The sequence below is a fragment of the Ambystoma mexicanum genome, chromosome 7q (assembly GCF_040938575.1).
Source record: "Ambystoma mexicanum isolate Mex_15411 chromosome 7q, UKY_AmexF1_1, whole genome shotgun sequence".
In the NCBI taxonomy this organism is placed as follows: Eukaryota; Metazoa; Chordata; class Amphibia; order Caudata; family Ambystomatidae; genus Ambystoma; species Ambystoma mexicanum.
In genome coordinates, this window is record NC_090941.1 from 765,900,960 (window position 1) to 765,919,722 (window position 18,763).

General features: G+C 44.6%; 1 protein-coding gene across 2 annotated transcripts in view; it reads left to right on the top strand.

The window, feature by feature from the left end:
• The window catches only part of GUCY1A2 (guanylate cyclase 1 soluble subunit alpha 2), a 1,716,628-nt gene that overhangs the window by 654,933 nt on the left and 1,042,932 nt on the right, over nucleotides 1–18,763 (top strand). The gene's annotated exons all lie outside the window — the stretch shown is intronic.

Genomic DNA, 18,763 nt, shown 5'->3' on the forward strand with positions numbered 1-18,763 from the left:
TCACATTTTATTAAATAATCACACACAAACTGTTATTAGTTCATTACACTTAAAACCAAGTTAAAACGTAACACATAACATACACAAAAACACCTACAAAGTATTACAGTGCTCCAGTGACTGCCTCCGAAACCTATCACAACTCTCTCAGGTAGCAATTACAGATTAGAGTTCGCAGATAGGGTGAGGATTTATAATCCCATAATGAGTTCTCTCTACTGCTCAATATGTTTCTGTTCATCAACCCTCAAGTGGTGAACACTGTTCAGGAGCTGTTATCTAGGTCACGGTTCTTGAATCAGTCTACAATTCTAAAAACGTCTTCCTCCAAATATCCTCCATTGTACTGCAAAAAAGACACACCACAAATTAGCTGCAAATGCTATTCATACATAGAGTCCAGCAGGGGCCTTCCCTGCCGTCCACACAATCCCCCTTCCAGAGGTTAAATGACCTGGCGGAGAGTCCTTAGCGGTGTGTTCCAGAGACGGGTGCATAAGTCACCGTAAATATACTCAGGAACTCTTCCAACTATGGGAAGACATGCATAATGTGCATGAGTCAATTGTACTAGGTTCATATTTTCACCACAAACATGGTTCACCCACTAGTTCACATGGGCGGTTTCCCTTCTATCATTACATCTCTTCTTCCTCCACTCCTGTGGTTACTGGGTCAGAGGTTGAGTGAGAACTTTAGACTGTTGCATTAGTGACTAGGTCTTGTGCCACTGCAAGTAAGAAGACCAAAAGTGCTCATTGTTCAGGACTTGGTTTTTTTCTGATGTTCAACTTCTCATTCCCTCTACTCCTACCTTTACTGCTTCTCATCTATTGTGTGTGCTTGGTTTTATGTTCCTTTATGTTGACCCATGTTAAACATGCGCTCTGAAAATGTCCCACTGCATAAACTATGCACAAAGGGAAACATGTTACCCCTCCCTTTTACACTCTAACTGTTATGTGTTACACCTGTTGAGGGCTGAAGTCTAAAAAATCATCAGCATGTACCAGAGGATGTTCTTATACAATGTATTTAAATCAGGATTTTTTAATAATAAAAGATATATAACATAATTCATGTGGATAACAAAAGATGATAACATAGAGCCTTGCAAAAACTGCAACTAGGAAAGCTACGTAACCTGCAATGGACAGGGCGGCCAGGCCTGAGAACTGACTACAGGCTAATGTGGGGGCAACTTTGCTGAGAGTCTGGTACTTTATAATTGACAAGGGCCTTGAACAGAATTTGAGATACTTTTGGGCCTGCGGGGGATTCAGGGCATTGAACTGAGTCTTGATTACTCAAGGATGACAGGTGAAATATTAAGGAGACATTCAAGGAATACTGCAGATAGGTATACAAGAAAGCTAAATGGCCAGTGTGTTCCGGGGCCAACAGGTGATTGAAGTAGGCAAGGTTTCTGGGTTTTGGTGATGAGGCTGAGAAACAATTGCCTGGAAAAGTGAGCAAGTATGGTGCTTCTTAGCTGCAATTGCTAACTTTTGGAATATGCCTGTTTTTTGACCGTGTCTCCTCGTTATTTCCGACAGAAGGTTCTGGAGTTGGATGAGTATCCAAAAAGCAATGACGACATTAAGAGACCATTGCTTACGTTCATGAATTTTCGTTCCGTGATTAAAAAGCACCAGCACTGGTGGCACACACGTCTGTGTCATAGCACCCTCTCTGCGGAAATCTCTACCTCCCGACATCAGAAATGAACGCTCCTACACTACTTAAAAACAAACTGGTGAAAATGTGGCTGTTCAACAAATATGACTAATGACATTCTGTGCTGTTCTTTTGTTTACACTGATAATCCTGTACAAATGCAGTGATAGTGTGGGTGTTACACACATGTAAAAACAAATAAATAAATAAATAACATGCTATCAACATCTAATCAACATCCCATTCAGTTTGGTGCCCATCGCAATGCTTGTCGTTCCCCAGAATGAGGTAAACGGAAATTGGGAATATGATTAGCCTCTAAGTGCCCACTTGCCCCGTGCGCCTAGAATGCCAGGACCAAGAAATGGTCTGCACTTGGGTACCTGGAACCCTGGGGCTGAGAGGGACATGATTTAATGCACTCCCCCAAATGAGGATGCATATTTAAGCTGTGCTGCTTTTTAGGTTGTATATATGCAACCTACAAGTACGCTAAGGGTAAACACATGTCTTCTTCCACCTCAGAACAATGCACATATAACCATTAACGTAGCCAAAGAAAAATACTTTGTTTTTTTTTTTTTATCTCTCTCCGCTTTCTTTGCAATACAGACCCTGCGCTCTCCCTAGTTCGCATGGTGTCACTGCAAGCGAGTTTACATCCCCACATTATTTCAGCAATAAGACGCCCGCCACGTATAGCACTTGTCATCCACTGTCCTCATCAGCACAAGGCATGTCCTGTACAGGGCCTTACGTTACCCAGCAACTGTCGATATCCCCGGGCAACATGTTGTAAACAGATGCTTGCATTCCGTGCTCTGCAAAGCAGACAGTGAACGAGCATAGGATTGCAATATGTTGCTTGTAAGTCATTTAATGCCCTGGTTCTTCCTTTTCAAACAAATTCAACATCATTGGTAAAGCCATATGGGTGCACTGAAGCGTATAGAGCGGCAGCAACATTTCATGAATAAAAGATGGCTGTCATAAAATATATAGGAAGACGGGACTGCTAATTGCACCAAACCATACATGTGTCTACAGTAAATGCAGTTAATGCTTCAGCTACATTTCACAGGTTAGTTATTGCATTTGGACACCGATTCTTATTGCCCTGTTTATTGATTGAAAACAATGTGTATTGCTGGATGTTTCCCCATATTTGTTCTGAAACATTTTCATGGATTGTTCCCTTTTTCACCACGTTGTGCACTCAGGGGGCATTTCTGATCATATAACAGGACATCGAGATTTCACAAAAGCCCTTGCCTCCTTATTTTAATGTTACCTTTGTAACTCACCTGTTTTCCTATAAATATAAATTGTTCTGTTTGTTTTGTCCATGATATAAGTACCCCCTTTTAAGACCCTCATAACCTGGCTCACCACTTGTTCTTAACTGTGTGCTCCTGTACAGGCACACTTGGTGGGAATTACACCACCATCCAAAAATGTTTCAGTGTAAGTCATTTCTGATCGAAATTGGCATCCCTGTTCATCAAAGAAATGCCAACAAATGTACTTTGTGCTTTTAAATGTGCATGCATGAGGCACATTCCCCAGGACCTATTTAGAACAGGGGTAGGGCAATGTGCAAATCCTAATAGGGTCCATTCTAACTCTGTCATGCTTTTTTCTTGAAGTGTTGTAACGCTTGTGACGTAAACAGGGATGGACATGCTTTAATGCTCTGCCTCTGTGAAAAGTGCTCCCAGCAACCACGTGGTTGATGGGAGCCAATCATACCTTAGTGTTCGAGGTGCTCTCCTGAAACTAATGTATGCAAGGGGACTGGCCAGTACTGCTTTGCACTACTGTCCAGTCCCCAATGAAATACGTAGGTCACCTTTGAGAATAAGGTGGCCAGTGCAATTCAGTAATCGGTGCAAATAAACAAAGGTCATACTCATTTTTGAGACTCTGTCCCAGTGTCTGTGAAACTCGTGGGAATCCCATTTTAGCAATTATATTGTAAATACTGAAAATGCGGACAGTTATGGTTTCCTACCAAGCAATGGAAATATTTGAATATTTTCTTTGGTCTCTAAAATATTGCTTGCTCAGTGATTTCAGTCAGTTTGAGTTATGCATAATGTGTCCGCAGCCCGACAGATGTACGTAGTAGAAACTGCAAGTTTTCCAGAATATCACATTGATGGAACAACATGGTTTTCCAGCCTTTTCTGCTGAGGCTCAGGTTATCATGGTCTAATCATAGAGATGTGGGAATGTCACTCCAGATGGTTGCATCGTGAACTGGCAAACCTTTACCACTAAAGAGTGAAGATTACACCCAGGGGTCAGAACGTGGGTAAAATTAGAAGACTCTAGGGGTCCTGGTGTCTGATATAAAGCCAGTCTGTTAGCCAGATAAGGAGTGGCAATGCTGTAAATGCATTTATCAACAAGAGTGGTCATCTAAGATTTAACCCTGGCGTCAGTAGGTGTGGACCCAGAAAGGGGTATTAATGATAATATGAGCTGCAGAGCTTTGTAATAATTGTAGTTTGTGAAGCACACATGTTGGCACGCCCATGTAAAGGGCAGTATTGAAATACAATTTAGCACTGACTGGTAATAATGCTCAAACTGTGACACACCTACATAAGTAAAGATACGTTTATCTAGCTTAATTTAGCACCTAGAAATATTGACCACCAAATTGATCTAGGAGGTCATGTCAAGAGAAGGGTCCAGTGATTTGGCTTTGGGAATACAGTGTATGGATTGAGATTGTAGGACAAGTGTGGAATATTTGCTTTGTCCTTTTCTTGTATGATTTTGCAAATAAATTAATGGTAATCAGTTCTGTTTTGTTGGCATTTAGACTGTGCCAGTTTGACTGAATCCAATTTTTTAAGAAAGCTAAAATTCCGGGCAGGAATGTCATCTCCTGAAAGCCTGAACAATACGTGGGTGTCATCAGAGGAGCAGAGGTAACCCACCTTCAGATTACCAATGCAAACATTAAAAGGCTTTGTGTAGTGATAGCACAATAACAGAGAGAGTGCTGATCCCTGTTGCACTCCAAAAAGAGTGGGAGGAAACAATGTTTGGAGATTATTCAAATGAACGCATGCATACTCTGTTACATATGGACGCACTACACCGTTTTAATGACTGGTCCGACACCACAGGTTCACAATGCTGTCTCTTGGTCTAGGGTCTCAAACACAGCCGACGAATCGAGCACAATAAGAAGGGAACCCTCAGGATTAACCATGGCCCCCAGTAGTTGGTCCTCATTGACTTTGAGTTGCAACTTCTTACGATGCTGAGGACTAAAGCTGGACTGGCCATCTCCCAAAAGGCAATAGGTTCCAGCAGGGCACTGTTGTTGCAAAGTATCAACTTTACTGAGAATTTCAATTAAAATGTAAGGTTAGCAATAGGTCTATAGTTACATGGGAATGCAGGGTTCAGTGATTTTTTTGCCAACAGTGGAATTCACACGTCATGAACTGAACAACATACTTCATTAATTTAATGAAGGAATGTCTTCTTCTACATTTAGCATTTCCCTTATAATCTGGCCGTGTTGCCTATTCGTGGTGCCCCTTTGTATAATCTCTGGGAATGCTAGCACACAGCCTACCCTCAATTCTATCACTAATTGTCATGCCAGCCCCTGCTAATGCATGTCATTATCAGGAGGACATGCATAACCATGAGATGACTGCTGCTGGCAGATGGCATAGCTGTGCAAACAATGGGTTGACACTTTGACTATATGATTGGTCTTGTGTCAAACAAGCAGACACAAATATGCATTGAAGTCAGAGACTGTGCACGTGCTGAATACATAGCTGAGCCTAATGCAAAAAGAGCCTTGCAACGACTCCCTGCTTTAGTGATTTACATTAATCAAAAAAGAAATGAGACGGCACATGAAACAGTATTTCTGAACATGAAAAAAGTAATGTAAATGCTTTCCAATATATTTATTTCAAGCACGTTGTATACAACCTGCAGGGGACCCCAAGGCTTTTTGGCACAATTCTTCCTATACCGCGAGAGTGCAACCGAATGCTTGCATGCAGGGGTGTTGCTAGGTCTGAAAAAGATACGGGACTACGCTAATTTTGGGACTGTCGGGACTGGGGGCTACGTAGCCTTTTAGGTTGTAACCCCTGATCTTCTATCCGGGGCTGCGATCAAAAGACCTGGGCCTATAGGCTCCTCAGCCCCCTCCCCCTTCCCCCAGCAACGCCTCAGCTTGCATGGTCAAAACCCAGGGCAAAGTTCTGGCACTTTCTCATGTTCAGGAGTTGTGCTCCAATTCGCAGCATCAGTTCTCCAGTCGCACCTCGGGCTGATTCATCAAATATGTTCAGCCAATGAGCACGCTAATAGATCCTCAAGGAAGTTTGAGGAGCCCCAGCTCACTTCCTATTACTTTATACCTTTTCCTATATTGGAAGGTAAGGTGTCACTTGCGGCAGTCTTACACTTGGGTGGTGTTTGGTGCATTGCGAGAGGTTTTAGCAGATTACGGAGCAGTTGTAGAAGCAGTTTATAGTGTTAGGTGTTCGTTTGTGTGCAGTCTGCTGTTCTTAGGAGTGTTTGTTTGTTTGTTTGTTTGTTTTATTCACTTATAATGCGCACCAGACCCGAAGGTAACCGGGCGCAGCAGTACAGAAAATGTGAAGCTTAGGTTGCAGGGTGGGGTCATGGGATACATACACTGTACAAATACAAAATACAAATATAGAATGCAAAATATCACAGTAAGGCAGCAGTTGTGGTTTACATGCAGAATAAATACAAAATATGATCAAGACAGTCTATGTACAGGTACTGTGTGGGCGAAAGCTCAACGGTCAGGTGGGCAAAGTGGGTGGGACCATAAGATCATGATGAAATGTATGTTCTAGGGTGGGGTGAAGGATAAGTGGGCGCCAGTAGGCTATTCATTGGCAGTCCTTAGCAGATTGATGTAGTTATTTCTGAATTTAGGGAAGGGCTGTGCCTTGCGTAGAGGATTAGGCAATGAGTTCCATAATTGAGCTGCTTGCACCGGGAAGCTACTACCCCCCGCCTTAGATAACCTGAATCTCGGAATGATGAGGCTGTTGGCATGTGCAGTTCTGGCAGGGCGCGAGTGATGTCTTTTTGTGAGTTTATTGCGGAGATAGCTTGGTGCTGCATTGTTCAGGGCTTTATGAACCAGGGATGCTACTTTAAGGTGGATTTTCTTTTGGGACGACAACCGGTTGTTTTGACGCCTGATGTTTGAAATATGTGATCTTTTAGGTACACCAAGGGCGGCTCGTAGGGCATTGTTTTCAAGAATTTGCAGTCGGTGGGTAATGTATTTATTTGCTCCGATGTAGAGGGCATTACAATAATCAAGCCTCGAAAGGATTAATGCTCTCGCTAGGATAAGGCAGTTGTTATCGGAGAGAAAATGCTTGCCTGCTCTAATGAGCTTGCATGTGTAGGCGGTGGCAGATGCCAATGACTTCACCTGCTTGTCAAAAGAGAGGGTGGCATCCAGATAGAAGCCAAGTGTCTTCACATCTTTGGAAACCTTGATAATGTTCCCGTCAATTTCAAATGAGGTATAGTCCTGACTGAGTTTCTGTATGTTAGAATGTGTCCCTAGGATGAGCAACTCTGTTTTGTCATCGTTCAGGCATAGACCGTGGGTTGCCATCCATGCCTGGACGATGATATACACCCTATTCACCAAGGCCAAATCCTTGTTGTAGTCCCCGGAAAGTGGGAGGAGAATCTGGGTATCATCTGCATAGTTGGTGTAGGTGATACCAAGATGGTCCAGATCATCAAAAAGGGGCTTAGTGAATATGTTGTAGAGAGTCGGGGAGACGCATGAGCCCTGAGGGACTCCACATCGGATGGGGATTGGGTCCGCCGCTGCCGAAGGGGAGAACACCCTCATGGTCCTATCACTGAGGAAGGATTCAATCCAAGATATGGCCTCCTTGGAAAAATATGCGGCTGAGTCTAAATGGCTACAAAGTACTCCATGGTCTACAAGGTCGAATGCCGCCGAGAGGTCCAGCAGCAAGAGGAGAGCCATTTTACCTTTATCTCTTATTTCATCTATTTGTACCTTTAGGTCGATAAGGGCAGTCTCTGTACCATGTTGTGGACGGAATCCTGATTGGCGCTCTCCTAAAAGTTTATGTTGTTCCAGGAAACTTTGGATTTGATTGTAGGCGATTTTATCCAGGATTTTGAGCAGGAAGGGGACTGTTGTAATGGGGCGGTAGTTTGTGGGTATAAGAGGGTCTAGCTTTTGCTTTTTAAGCAATGGTAGTACCCAGGATTGTTTTAAATTGGTGGGTACTGTGCCGGACGTGAATGAGGAGTTGACGAGTTTGGCAATAAACGGGGAGAGATCTCTAGCTGCGTCTTTTATAAGCTGGGCAGGGCAAGAATCGCCCTGGCAGTTAGACGGCTTAAGAGAGAGGATGACTTTCTCCACCTCGAGAATCGATGTTTTGGAAAACATGAACCGTGTGGCTGTGTCCTGGGTCTTTGGGGTAGGGTCTGTAATTAGGTTGTTAGTCTTGGGATGATGAGTAAGGGAGGCTTTCTTTTTGGTTATTTTCATTTGGAGTAGGGAGATTTTATTGGATAAGGCTAGCTGAATGTTGGAGCACCAAGTTTTGTCTTTGGTGCAAGTATCCGGAATGGGGATGGGTGACTCTAGTTCTTTGAGGATGGTGAATAGTTCCCTCATGCTTGAATTGGCGTTGGAGATCAGCTTATTAAAGGAGTTCTGTTTGGCCAGATGGATTTCTTTTTTATATTGGGAGGAGATTTCTGTTAGTTTCATTTTATGGTCTACTGAAGGGGTGAGCCTCCAAGCTGTTTCGCAGCTCCTCTTAAGTAGTCGCAAATCCTTTAGTTCGGGGGTAAACCATTTATTTAGGTGAGATTTGGGTTTACTTTTTCTAAGTTTCAAGGGTGCGATGTTGTCGAGGGTAGTTAGCATAATTTTGTTGAACTCGTTGACTAGTGTTTCTGGGTCTAGATGATCTGCTAATCCGTTAAGTGTAGGTAGAATGGCCGGGATCACTTTGTCTCTGGTGATGCTCTTTTTGTTTCTTGTTGGGCAAGGCGGGGCCATGATGGAGGCTGGTGAAGGTGGTCTTGAGGTAGATAGTTCAAATGACAGGAAGAAGTGGTCTGTCCAAGGTTGAGGGATAATAGCTTTGATATTGGCAGTGCAATTGTAGTCTACTAGCCAATCAAGGATTCTTCCCTTATTATGTGTAGGTTCAAGAGTTTTTTGCGTCATGCCCAGATTTGAAAGGGAATTGGCAAGGATGGTGGCATTTTTATCTGAAGGGTCATTGAAGCCCAGATTGAAGTCTCCTAGGACAAGTAGTTGTGAAGAGGTTTTAAGGTTGTTGGAGAGTGAATTATGTAGATCCTCCTCGAAGGTCCCTAAGGGACCAGGTGGTCTGTAGATGAGGTGGATCGTCAAAGTTTGGGAGCTAGCTAGTGGAAGTTTGATAGTAAGTGATTCACATGAGTCAGCTGCTATTGTAGGTGAGATTCTCATATCTAAGCTTGTCTTTGCGATGATGGCAATGCCACCGCCGCGCGTGTTGGTTCTATCTTGCCTGAATATAGTAAAGTCTTCTGGGATGGCTAAGGAGAGTAGGGGTCCTGCTGCGTTGTGCAGCCAGGACTCGGTGATGGCGATGAAGTCCAGATTGTCGAGCACTATCAGATCACAGATATCTGTGGCATGTGCTATCAGGGATCTTGCATTTATTAGTCCTCCTTTGAGTAGGTGGTATGACGGATGAGGTGGTACAGTTTTGGTCTGGATAGTGGGAGGAAGTCTCCTGTTTTTTGTGGGGACGTTGGTGTTGGGCTTCTGGGTATTGGATCTTTTGTTGTTAGGAGGTAGGGTTCTGGTCAGAGGCTCATAAAGTTTCGAGAGTCTAGCTCTGAGCCTAGATTTTCGACAGAGTAGACTACATGGGTTGCTGGGAAACTCGGATAGGGGATTCAGATCTGGGTGTTCCATACTGGTGTCAGTAGAGAGGGTGGTGATGGTGGAATTTAGGGGTCTTGTGAGCATAGTAGGGAGGCTACTGTCCTCTCTATGGTGGAAGATAACTGCAGATAGGTACAATAGCAGGCTGCAAGGTGTGATACTCATGATGTGGAGCTGGATACACCGGGCACGGTGGGCATAGATTAGCATAGGCAATGACTAAGTTGCACGGGGCACGGTGGGCATAGATTAGCATAGGCAATGACTAAGTTGCACAAGGCACAGTGGGCAAAGATAAGCATAGGCAATGACTAAGGTGCACAAGGCACAGTGGGCAAAGATAAGCATAGGCAATGACTAAGTTGCACAAGGCACAGTGGGCAAAGATAATCATAGGCAATGACTAAGTTGCACAAGGCACAGTGGCCATAGATAAGCATAGGCAATGACTAAGTTGCACAAGGCACAGTGGGCAAAGATAAGCATAGGCAATGACTAAGTTGCACAAGGCACAGTGGGCAAAGATAAGCATAGGCAATGACTAAGTTGCACAAGGCACAGTGGGCATAGATAAGCATAGGCAATGACTAAGTTGCACAAGGCACAGTGGGCAAAGATTAGCATAAGCTTGCAGGTAACCAATGTCAAAATGTCAAATTGATGGTTCCCCTGTTATGAGATGTAAGGAAAAAAAAAAGCCCCTGGGCTTACCATAGTAGTATGGGTCCGTCAGGCAGTGAGCAAAGGTCCTTGCAGCATTTAGGGAGCAGGCGCAATAGGAGTAGGCTACGCCTCCCATGCGCCGAACAGGGCGCAAAACAGGGCCTTTGTATGGCCTTCGTGTGGGCCGGCGTATCCGCCTGCCGGCGGAAGCAGAGGGCTTAGTAGTGCCCAGATCGAGGCTCAGCCTCGCTTTGAAGCCGCGTCGCGCCCGGCATGGGGAAGTCAGGCGAGCGGGAGAGACATAGACATAGTACGTTGTCCACATGTGTGCTCTTTTGCCTTAGTGTCTGTTCAGTGTTTTATTTGTTTCTCCATACAGAAAAAGAAAAACAATCTAAGCCCTTCCCTCTGTTTCCTTTTGTTTCCCTTGATGAATCGTAAAATGTAAAAAAAAGTTCCTATCCCCGATTCTATGCCAAACCCCCACAAAAAATAAAAAATAAAAAATAAAAAGTGTTTAATCTTTCCCGGTTTTTTTCTGCATGTTTGTTGTTATGCCAGTTTTGTGTCACCACTTGCTGTTCTTTTAGTCTGTCATTCTTGTCAGAGTAGTTCTGTGTTTTGAGTCTGGACTTGTACCTTCGTTTCCTTTCTTCATCCTTGTGCCTTGTTCTCATTGCTCAGGATGTTTTTGATTCGTTTTCCCTGAGAGTTTAGAATATTTAAAAACTACCAGACAATCAAACAACCGATAAATCCAAAACATATGTAATTTCATAGCTCTTGGAACCAGTTTGAAAACTATGCAAATACATTTTTGACACTCCTGCTGGAAATCATTCAACAATTGTGTACAACTTTACACGTGTGCATAAACTACACTGCTGGGTACTAAATGCCAATAGTTGTTCACGGTGCGGCAGCCCTGGTGGGGACAGTTAACACCTTGGGCTGAGGAAAATGACTGACACCGCCTGCATAACTCTGGAAGGATGGCCCACTGACATTAGATGAAGACTGCAGACCCGCTTGAGAATACAAGCTTCTTCTGAGAACTAGTGATCCGTATGTCAATGAAGAGTGTGCCCTGATCTGGGGGACACCTTCAAGACCCACCTGCCAGAGTTCCAACTAACATCTGGCACCTGTTAAGGGCAGCAGTCACATCCGTTGCCTTTAGGGCAACACATATCGTTCTTTTATGATGGAACCCTATGTCCTATTTCTTCACGTTCAAAGGTTTCCAATAAGATCTGCCAGATAGCAGTACCTACTAAGGGGCCACAGAAGTTGTAAATAAGAGATTGCAGATTCGTGAGATTGCAGTTTTACCCCCGATCCCCACCACCATGCAGCCCCAATTATTTCACTGTTAGACACATCCTCTTCCCCTTCCTGTAGTTTCCTTCCCCCTCGCTGGTGTAAGGGATGGTATGCCCAGCTTTGTGGGGCACTTTGAAGAATCCACACTCAAACATTTATCCTGCCAGCTCCTCACCTGAAGGAGCGCCCCCTAAACAACCTTCTGGAGGGTTTCAGCCTCATTCTGAAACTGATTTTCTGGAACTCCCTCAAATCCAAGTAAGGGGAACGGCCAGGCGAATGTGGAGATTCCTTTTTGGCGTGTGACTGTATGTGCTATGGAAGATGAGATTAGGGATTTTTGGAGACATTGGGGGTCATTACGACCCTGGCAGTAGGGGGTTAACGGCACCGGTAAGGATGCCGGTGCCGTTAACCCCCTACCGCTCTATTACGAGGTCCCTTAGCGGGTCCCACCAGGACCGGCTGGTTTTACCAGCCTGTCTTAGCAGGACCCGTTAAGGGACCATGGAGCTAATAACGGGCCCGCAAATTGCGTGCCCGTTATTAGCTCCTTCCCTATTCCCATTGAGCCCTATGGGGGCTCGAATGGGAATGGGGAATGGTTTTCTGAATGGGGATTTACCGGGTCCTCCAAGGTTGGAATGACCCGGTAAGTCTCCATTCAGTGAACCCGGACCCGGACACGGGTTGCTAGTTGCACCATGGCTACCTCCAAACTCGTACTGACCCCCAATGGGTTCGACAGCTGGGACAAACAGCCATGGTCACTGGCCCCTGCTCCAGTTGCCAGACAAGCACCAGACAAAAACCATGCATTCACTGACCGGTATTGCCCAATTGACAAAGGTCCCAGCAGGACCCACTGAGCGCAGCACTTAAACTAGCCACAGTGATTTCTGAGATGGCTCTCCTCCTGTCAAGCAAAATAGTAAGAAAGGTGAAGGGAGAGCATGGGGTGTCCATATTTCTGGGCAGTACATTCTCTGAGCCTAAAGTGAGAGTGAAAACGAGAGAGAAGCACAGTGAAAAAGGGAAGTTGCAGCCAAACGAGCTTGGGAGGAAACCATTTTAGGAATGTGCACGCTTTGGTACGATTCCTAATGCTTTCCTTATGCCTTGTCCAGGGAGGACTGCACTGCGGGGCAGGAGGGCGTTTGCACTTCAGGCCGTTAAGGCTCATGCTCCCAGGGCCGGCACAGCTTCTGTTCTGTTTTTGTCACATCATGTTTATTCTAAATACTTGAAAGTTAAACTGCTAAATTTGGAGATTAAATAAGATGTGGGAAAAAAAGAAAAAAAAACAGAAGGGATGCCCTGCTCACTTTTGCGGGGCAGGCTGAGTTAAACAGTTAACCTCAGGCAGCCTGGCAAGGTGAGTCATCATGCAGCACATGAAGCCCTCTCCCTGATGGCACTGGCAACACATGTTTCAAATGGTCCTGGCCGGCCCCTCCCATGCGCAGGTCGATGTGCACTAGAGAAGAACGACAGGCAGCTACGGCTGTTCCATTTTCTCTGCTGCCATGGGAGCAATGTGTCCCTTGTATACAGGTGATTTTGACTTCAGGTCTTTTTTACTTAACATTAGCCAGTTTTCTGATGCTTAATGAATGGGGATCTGAAACGGTATTCTTGTAGAGTCAGCTGCTGTGAGGGTTCAAACTCATGCATGAACATAAGCCACAAACCCAGGCTTAACATGATGAGATACTTAACTGCAGGCAACATTAATGGGCCTCATCAGGGGTTGGGCTGAGGGTAAAAAATGCAGCACTAACGCTATCACTGCGCCGTTGCAGCTCCGGCGAAACCCGAGTTTGGACGGAAAGTTGGAGGTTTACTGACAGATTTTTGCTGGAGGTAAAACCTGAGAAAAATAAAGGAAACCTTAAAGGAGTTGGCAGGGGATTGTTTTTAGCCGTTTGACTAAAAGTCAATAGACCCACAATTAACAAGGGGTCCTACAGATAGCAATATTAGACTATGGGAAATGAAAACAAATGGAAAAAGGGACCCTTAATGTCTTCATCAGGAACTAGGCAACATTGCATCTGCAAAATGAAAACTCGCAGTCGTATCCATTGCAGGTTACTTTCAAAAATGTTAACTTCACCTTCGCTCTTTTTCGTGGAGCAAACATGGGAATGGACTCTAGGCCAAGCTGACAAGCATTGCATGAGGCCAAGCTGCCTGTGGTGAAGAGAGATGTTGACGTGAACAGGCTGTAGGAAAGACCGTAACCTGTGGCCCTTGTCCCCCTGGGATTCTATTCCTACTAGTCGTTATATGTAATATACGTAGCACTGGTACTCTCATGCCTTCAAATGGTGACAGTGACTAGGGCAAGCTAGGGTCACACTGGAACATGCTAGCGACACATTAAATGATATTCTTTAACATAGCTAGAGAGGTGGCAGAATACCATACTGGCCGACTAGCTGACAGGACCAGCGGCAATCAGTTTAACGCCTTTGGGCTGGAAATGGAGACAACGGAAAACAACTGGAAACTCATGAGTGGCATTAATGAGCCAACTTGGAGCAGTGTGAGGGGTAAGAATATATGATGTGAAGAGAGAGAGAGCAGAAGGAGCTTTGGGAAGATCCACCAATGTGCAGTCACTCTTCACCATTCCTACCTCTCTACTGATAAAGGAAAATCCCTGATGTATTGCAAGCAGATGTTCCCACCACCAGTTAGTGAGTTTAGCAATTGTCACAGAGCAGGACCGCTATGGTCTCAACCTGCACAAAGTATCTTCTCTCTGCCACGGGTAGGGGAGTCTCTCTTCCAGAGAGGAGAACATGGCCACCAGCCAAGGTCAACCGAGATGGAGGTTAGTTCGAGTAGCAAGTAGCATTAGCAGAGCAGGCGGGTGGTGTAGCAAACCATACCTCATGCTGCTGTGAGCTGTACATATATGCACTCCTGCCTCTTCTGCCTGCCCGCCTCCTCCCACACTTGTGCCTCCATGTGTCCGTCCTCAGCAACAATATATCAACAGCACCTCCATCGTAATGGGAAACTTTCATAGCTATTCTTTCTTCGAAAGACACATGACATTCCAGTTTAAATACATTTGAAACCTGTGATGCCAAATCAAACGTTTCTTTCAAAGACACGAAACGTATTTAACACGTTATTCATGAAATGAGGGTCGCATTTTTTTCTTTTTCCAGCCTTACAACTGTTTGCATGTGCTAAAAAAACATTGCACCTAGCATTCTAACCAAACAGAATATTGCACAGCATAGTGCAATTTAATTTGTGATGACTGGGCATTGCTGCTTTAGCCACAAACATCAACAATATGTCAATATGGCTAGGATGTGTTTTTGCACTGCTTTGCCCCATTGGGATGGAAACATATGACACAAAGTCCAAAAACGCACCACATTTCCACACACGTTTATCATTCCATGAAGTGTGTATTGGAAAATCCTTTTTGTTGTGTGAACTTCACTGGCCTTTTAAGCAGCTTTTCTGTGCAGTCAGAGCATTAATACACCATTGGCAGGGCTGGACTGGGAACTAAAAGAGGCCATGGAAATAATTACTGGGGACCAAAAGAGGCCCTGGAAATAAAGTTCAAAGTGGCCCTATATGACACATTTTCAGCAAGCCCAATGCTTTTCCTATGAGAAAATTTGGAAATACCACAGAAAAGAGGCCCAGGGTGCAGAGGCCCACTGGGAAATCTCCAGAGTTCCCTAAAGGCCAGTCCACCCCTGACCATTGGCACCAAATACAGCTCATGCGTGGTCAACCAAGTAAAGACTCCTGCACATCAGCAGAACAAGAGGTTAACTCTACAGCTTAATAATAATAATTTAGCATTTATATAGCGCTACGAACCCTCAGGTATCTGAGTGCTGCTTATTATTACCCACGGTGTGTGGTGCTTATTAATCGACCTCGGAAGGATGAAAGGCTGAGTTTGGTCTTGCCGGGAATCAAACCTGCATTCAGGCTCTGCACAGATGTAAAAGCGAATGTTCTATTCGCAGTGCTAGCAGACCGGCTTAACAGTATACACCCAAATAAAGTATAGTAGATTTCACTCTCAAACAGCAACTACTAAAGTACTACCAACCTCAAATTAGACTACATGGCGTCCTGAGATCCACAGAGAAGTCTACTTCAGAAGGTCCCCCAACGTATTCTGCTCTCGCTTGCTTGAGACTTTGCAGGTGGATATTGATAACTTACATTCCTCACTAAAGTCCCGATCTCAGTGGACCAAGCGGGAATTTCCTGATTTGCATGGCACACCCCCATGCTAATCAGGACATTCCCTGTTTGACTTCAGAGCACTGTCTGTAATATCAAAGAGCACCCCCTGTACAGGGTGGGCTTGTGGCCCACTTAGTCCCACATGTATTACTATTATTGTTATTCTATTTACTGAGCTTCGGGAAGCAACTGAGCACTTTACCTGCTATGAGGGGAAGTACCCAGTGAGGGAAGCAGAGATGCAAGGGAGCAAGGGAGCTAACAAATAGAGAGCTCTGCAGGCAATGCCTTTTGCCTATCCCATCCCACACGAATGCCTGCCCTAATGCGTTCCTGTGCAACCTGCGGCCCTCCAGATCTGCCATCAGCCCTATCCAGCATAGTCAATTGCAAGTGATCATGGTATGTGTAGGCCATCACCTCTGGGTGGCCTAGCTTGGCCACACCTCTCTAAGATCATTATTATATCTTTTTTTGCAAAATCCCCTCCTTTTCAACAAAATAGACGTTATGCAGGGTTCAGAACTGGCAAATTTCCCAGTGTCATGCGGCCTCTTCCAGCCAGTCCTGATGATTTTTTTAGCATAGCATGCTGGGACTTGTAGGCCCACCCTTGCGATGGGGAAAAACCAAGCTACAAGATGCAGTTGAAAGCAAAAACCAGGACTCGCTTGAGGTGTCATGCATGGAACTGGGAATCATGTCAAGGTGGAGGGTTATGCGTGATTTGCAGCACTATAATCACGAAAATGCACAAATGCTCCCTGTTTACGAAGCGACATTATACATTCTAATTTCGAAAGCTCCCAAACATAGAGTGATAGCAGGGGAAAAGGTTAATCAGAGGTGCGCAGTCAAGAGTTGGGGTGTGTACGGGGAAGCCCCCTATAAAGGATAAGAACATGGAGGAAAATGCTCATTTGTAAAAATAAAGCAATAAAAAAAAAACACCGATCCGTAGTATATAACATGATAGCTTTATCACAACTGTGTGATCCCTGGTAATGTTTATGAGTGTTTATAGTACTGCTTCGCTTATACACAACCTAGCATGGCTGAAATACCAGTGTCATTGATCATCTATTAGGCATTATCTCAAGGGACGGCAGGAAGTGAATCTCCAGCGGGGGCAGGTTTCAGGTCTCTCTGGCATCCGGCTGATGCTGCGGCTCTATTGTTGCTTCACTATCACACCCGGCACGCGCCATGCACCTGGCCAATTGTGGCTGGAATATGATTGGCTGATAATTATAGCTTTAGCTGGCCAGGTTGCGCGGCATACAGATGAGATGCTACCAAGGCAGTCAGTTCAAATAGAGAAACTCTGATGCATGGCAAATTACTCTGCGCTGCAGAAAAGGCGCCCCGCGGCGACCCAATACGGTGTTCATCACGGTTTCTGTGCAGGAATCAAAGCTGTTGCCTAGACATAGGACACAGACCACCACACACAGCATACAACGGTTCCGTGAAGGTTTTGCTAGTTATAATGGCTGATAAAGCCAATCGCCAAATATAGTGTTTTCCTTTTTTAAATCAGATCATCTTGCATTTTTTCAGTAAATCTAATATACTGCAACCATATATATATATATAGAGAGAGAGAGAGAGAGAGAGAGAGAGAGAGAGAGAGAGAGAGAGAGAGAGAGAGACTACCTTCGTGTTGATTTAAGTAGAAATGTAATGCCAGTTTAGATTATGTTTAAGGCTCAATGTTTAATTGAGTTTGGGGAGGAAGCAGGAGGGATGCATTGATGTGAGTTACCACAGTACACTGTTTACATTAATCAGGGTCTATCGGGCCATGTTCAATCCACTACATTTGTGTCCCTGCTCTGAATTCAGAAATGGGGAAATGTTCCAGCATGCATACATTTCAATAATGTCCAGTTACCCAGGGTGCATATCCGACGTCTAAAGCATGTACCAACATGTGTGGCACATGTTCATTGAAATTCTGCAATCATGCCTCAATATTCTGAAAAAAGATGTTTATTTCGTAGGAGCAGTATTCCACTGACGAGGGGACTGTTCTTTTGAATTCAGAGAAGGGGGTAATAGTTGGGGTCAGAGCTGAGTAACTCTCTTTCCTCCAGGCCATCAGAGCACGACCAGTATAGAATGCATTGGAAGTAATTGAAGCCAGCTGCTTGCCCCAGGCTGACAAGGTACCGACTGTCATTGTGGGGCTTGGAGTAAACAAATGCTTTAATTTTCCCCCAGTCCCACTTCACCAAGCCTTATTGTACCCACTTTTTGGGTCGCTGAATTGTACAATGTAGAATTCATAGACCCCGGAAGAGGGAAATTAACCCCTTGACTCTCCCCCGAGGTGAACATCTGTGATTTATCTGTGAACCCCTAGCATTTTAAAATACAAGCCAAGGTGTGTTATCTGTATAAATCGTCCACATTTATTTTAAATACATGACAGCCTGCACGATCCTTATACAAATCCTGGATATAATTGTATTATTGCAAGCTAGTTGTGACATCACAAATGGCCTGTAATAAGTGGAGGAAATGTGAATGTTTAGCCATATATTAAAAGGACTACAGTCCTGCTTAGGTACATAAAAATGATATTGCAAGTCACCTCAGAGTCCAGTGACTTAAGAAAGGAACTTCTTGCTGTCTTGCAAAATTCTTAAAACAAAACGTACAAGAGTGTGGGAGCACCTCTACTGACAATGATAATGGGTCAAATACCCTGTTCTATGGAGTTTCTTCCACTCAGGCGGGTCGATAGCCACGTTTTAGCTCACTCCACCCTACGCAGAGGAGAAATAACCTTGGGTATACCAGTCTAGTCCCACCCAAAAGGGGAGGCAGGAACCAAAATGCTAGGTAATTCCCCTCTGAAGAAGGGAACCATGAGCA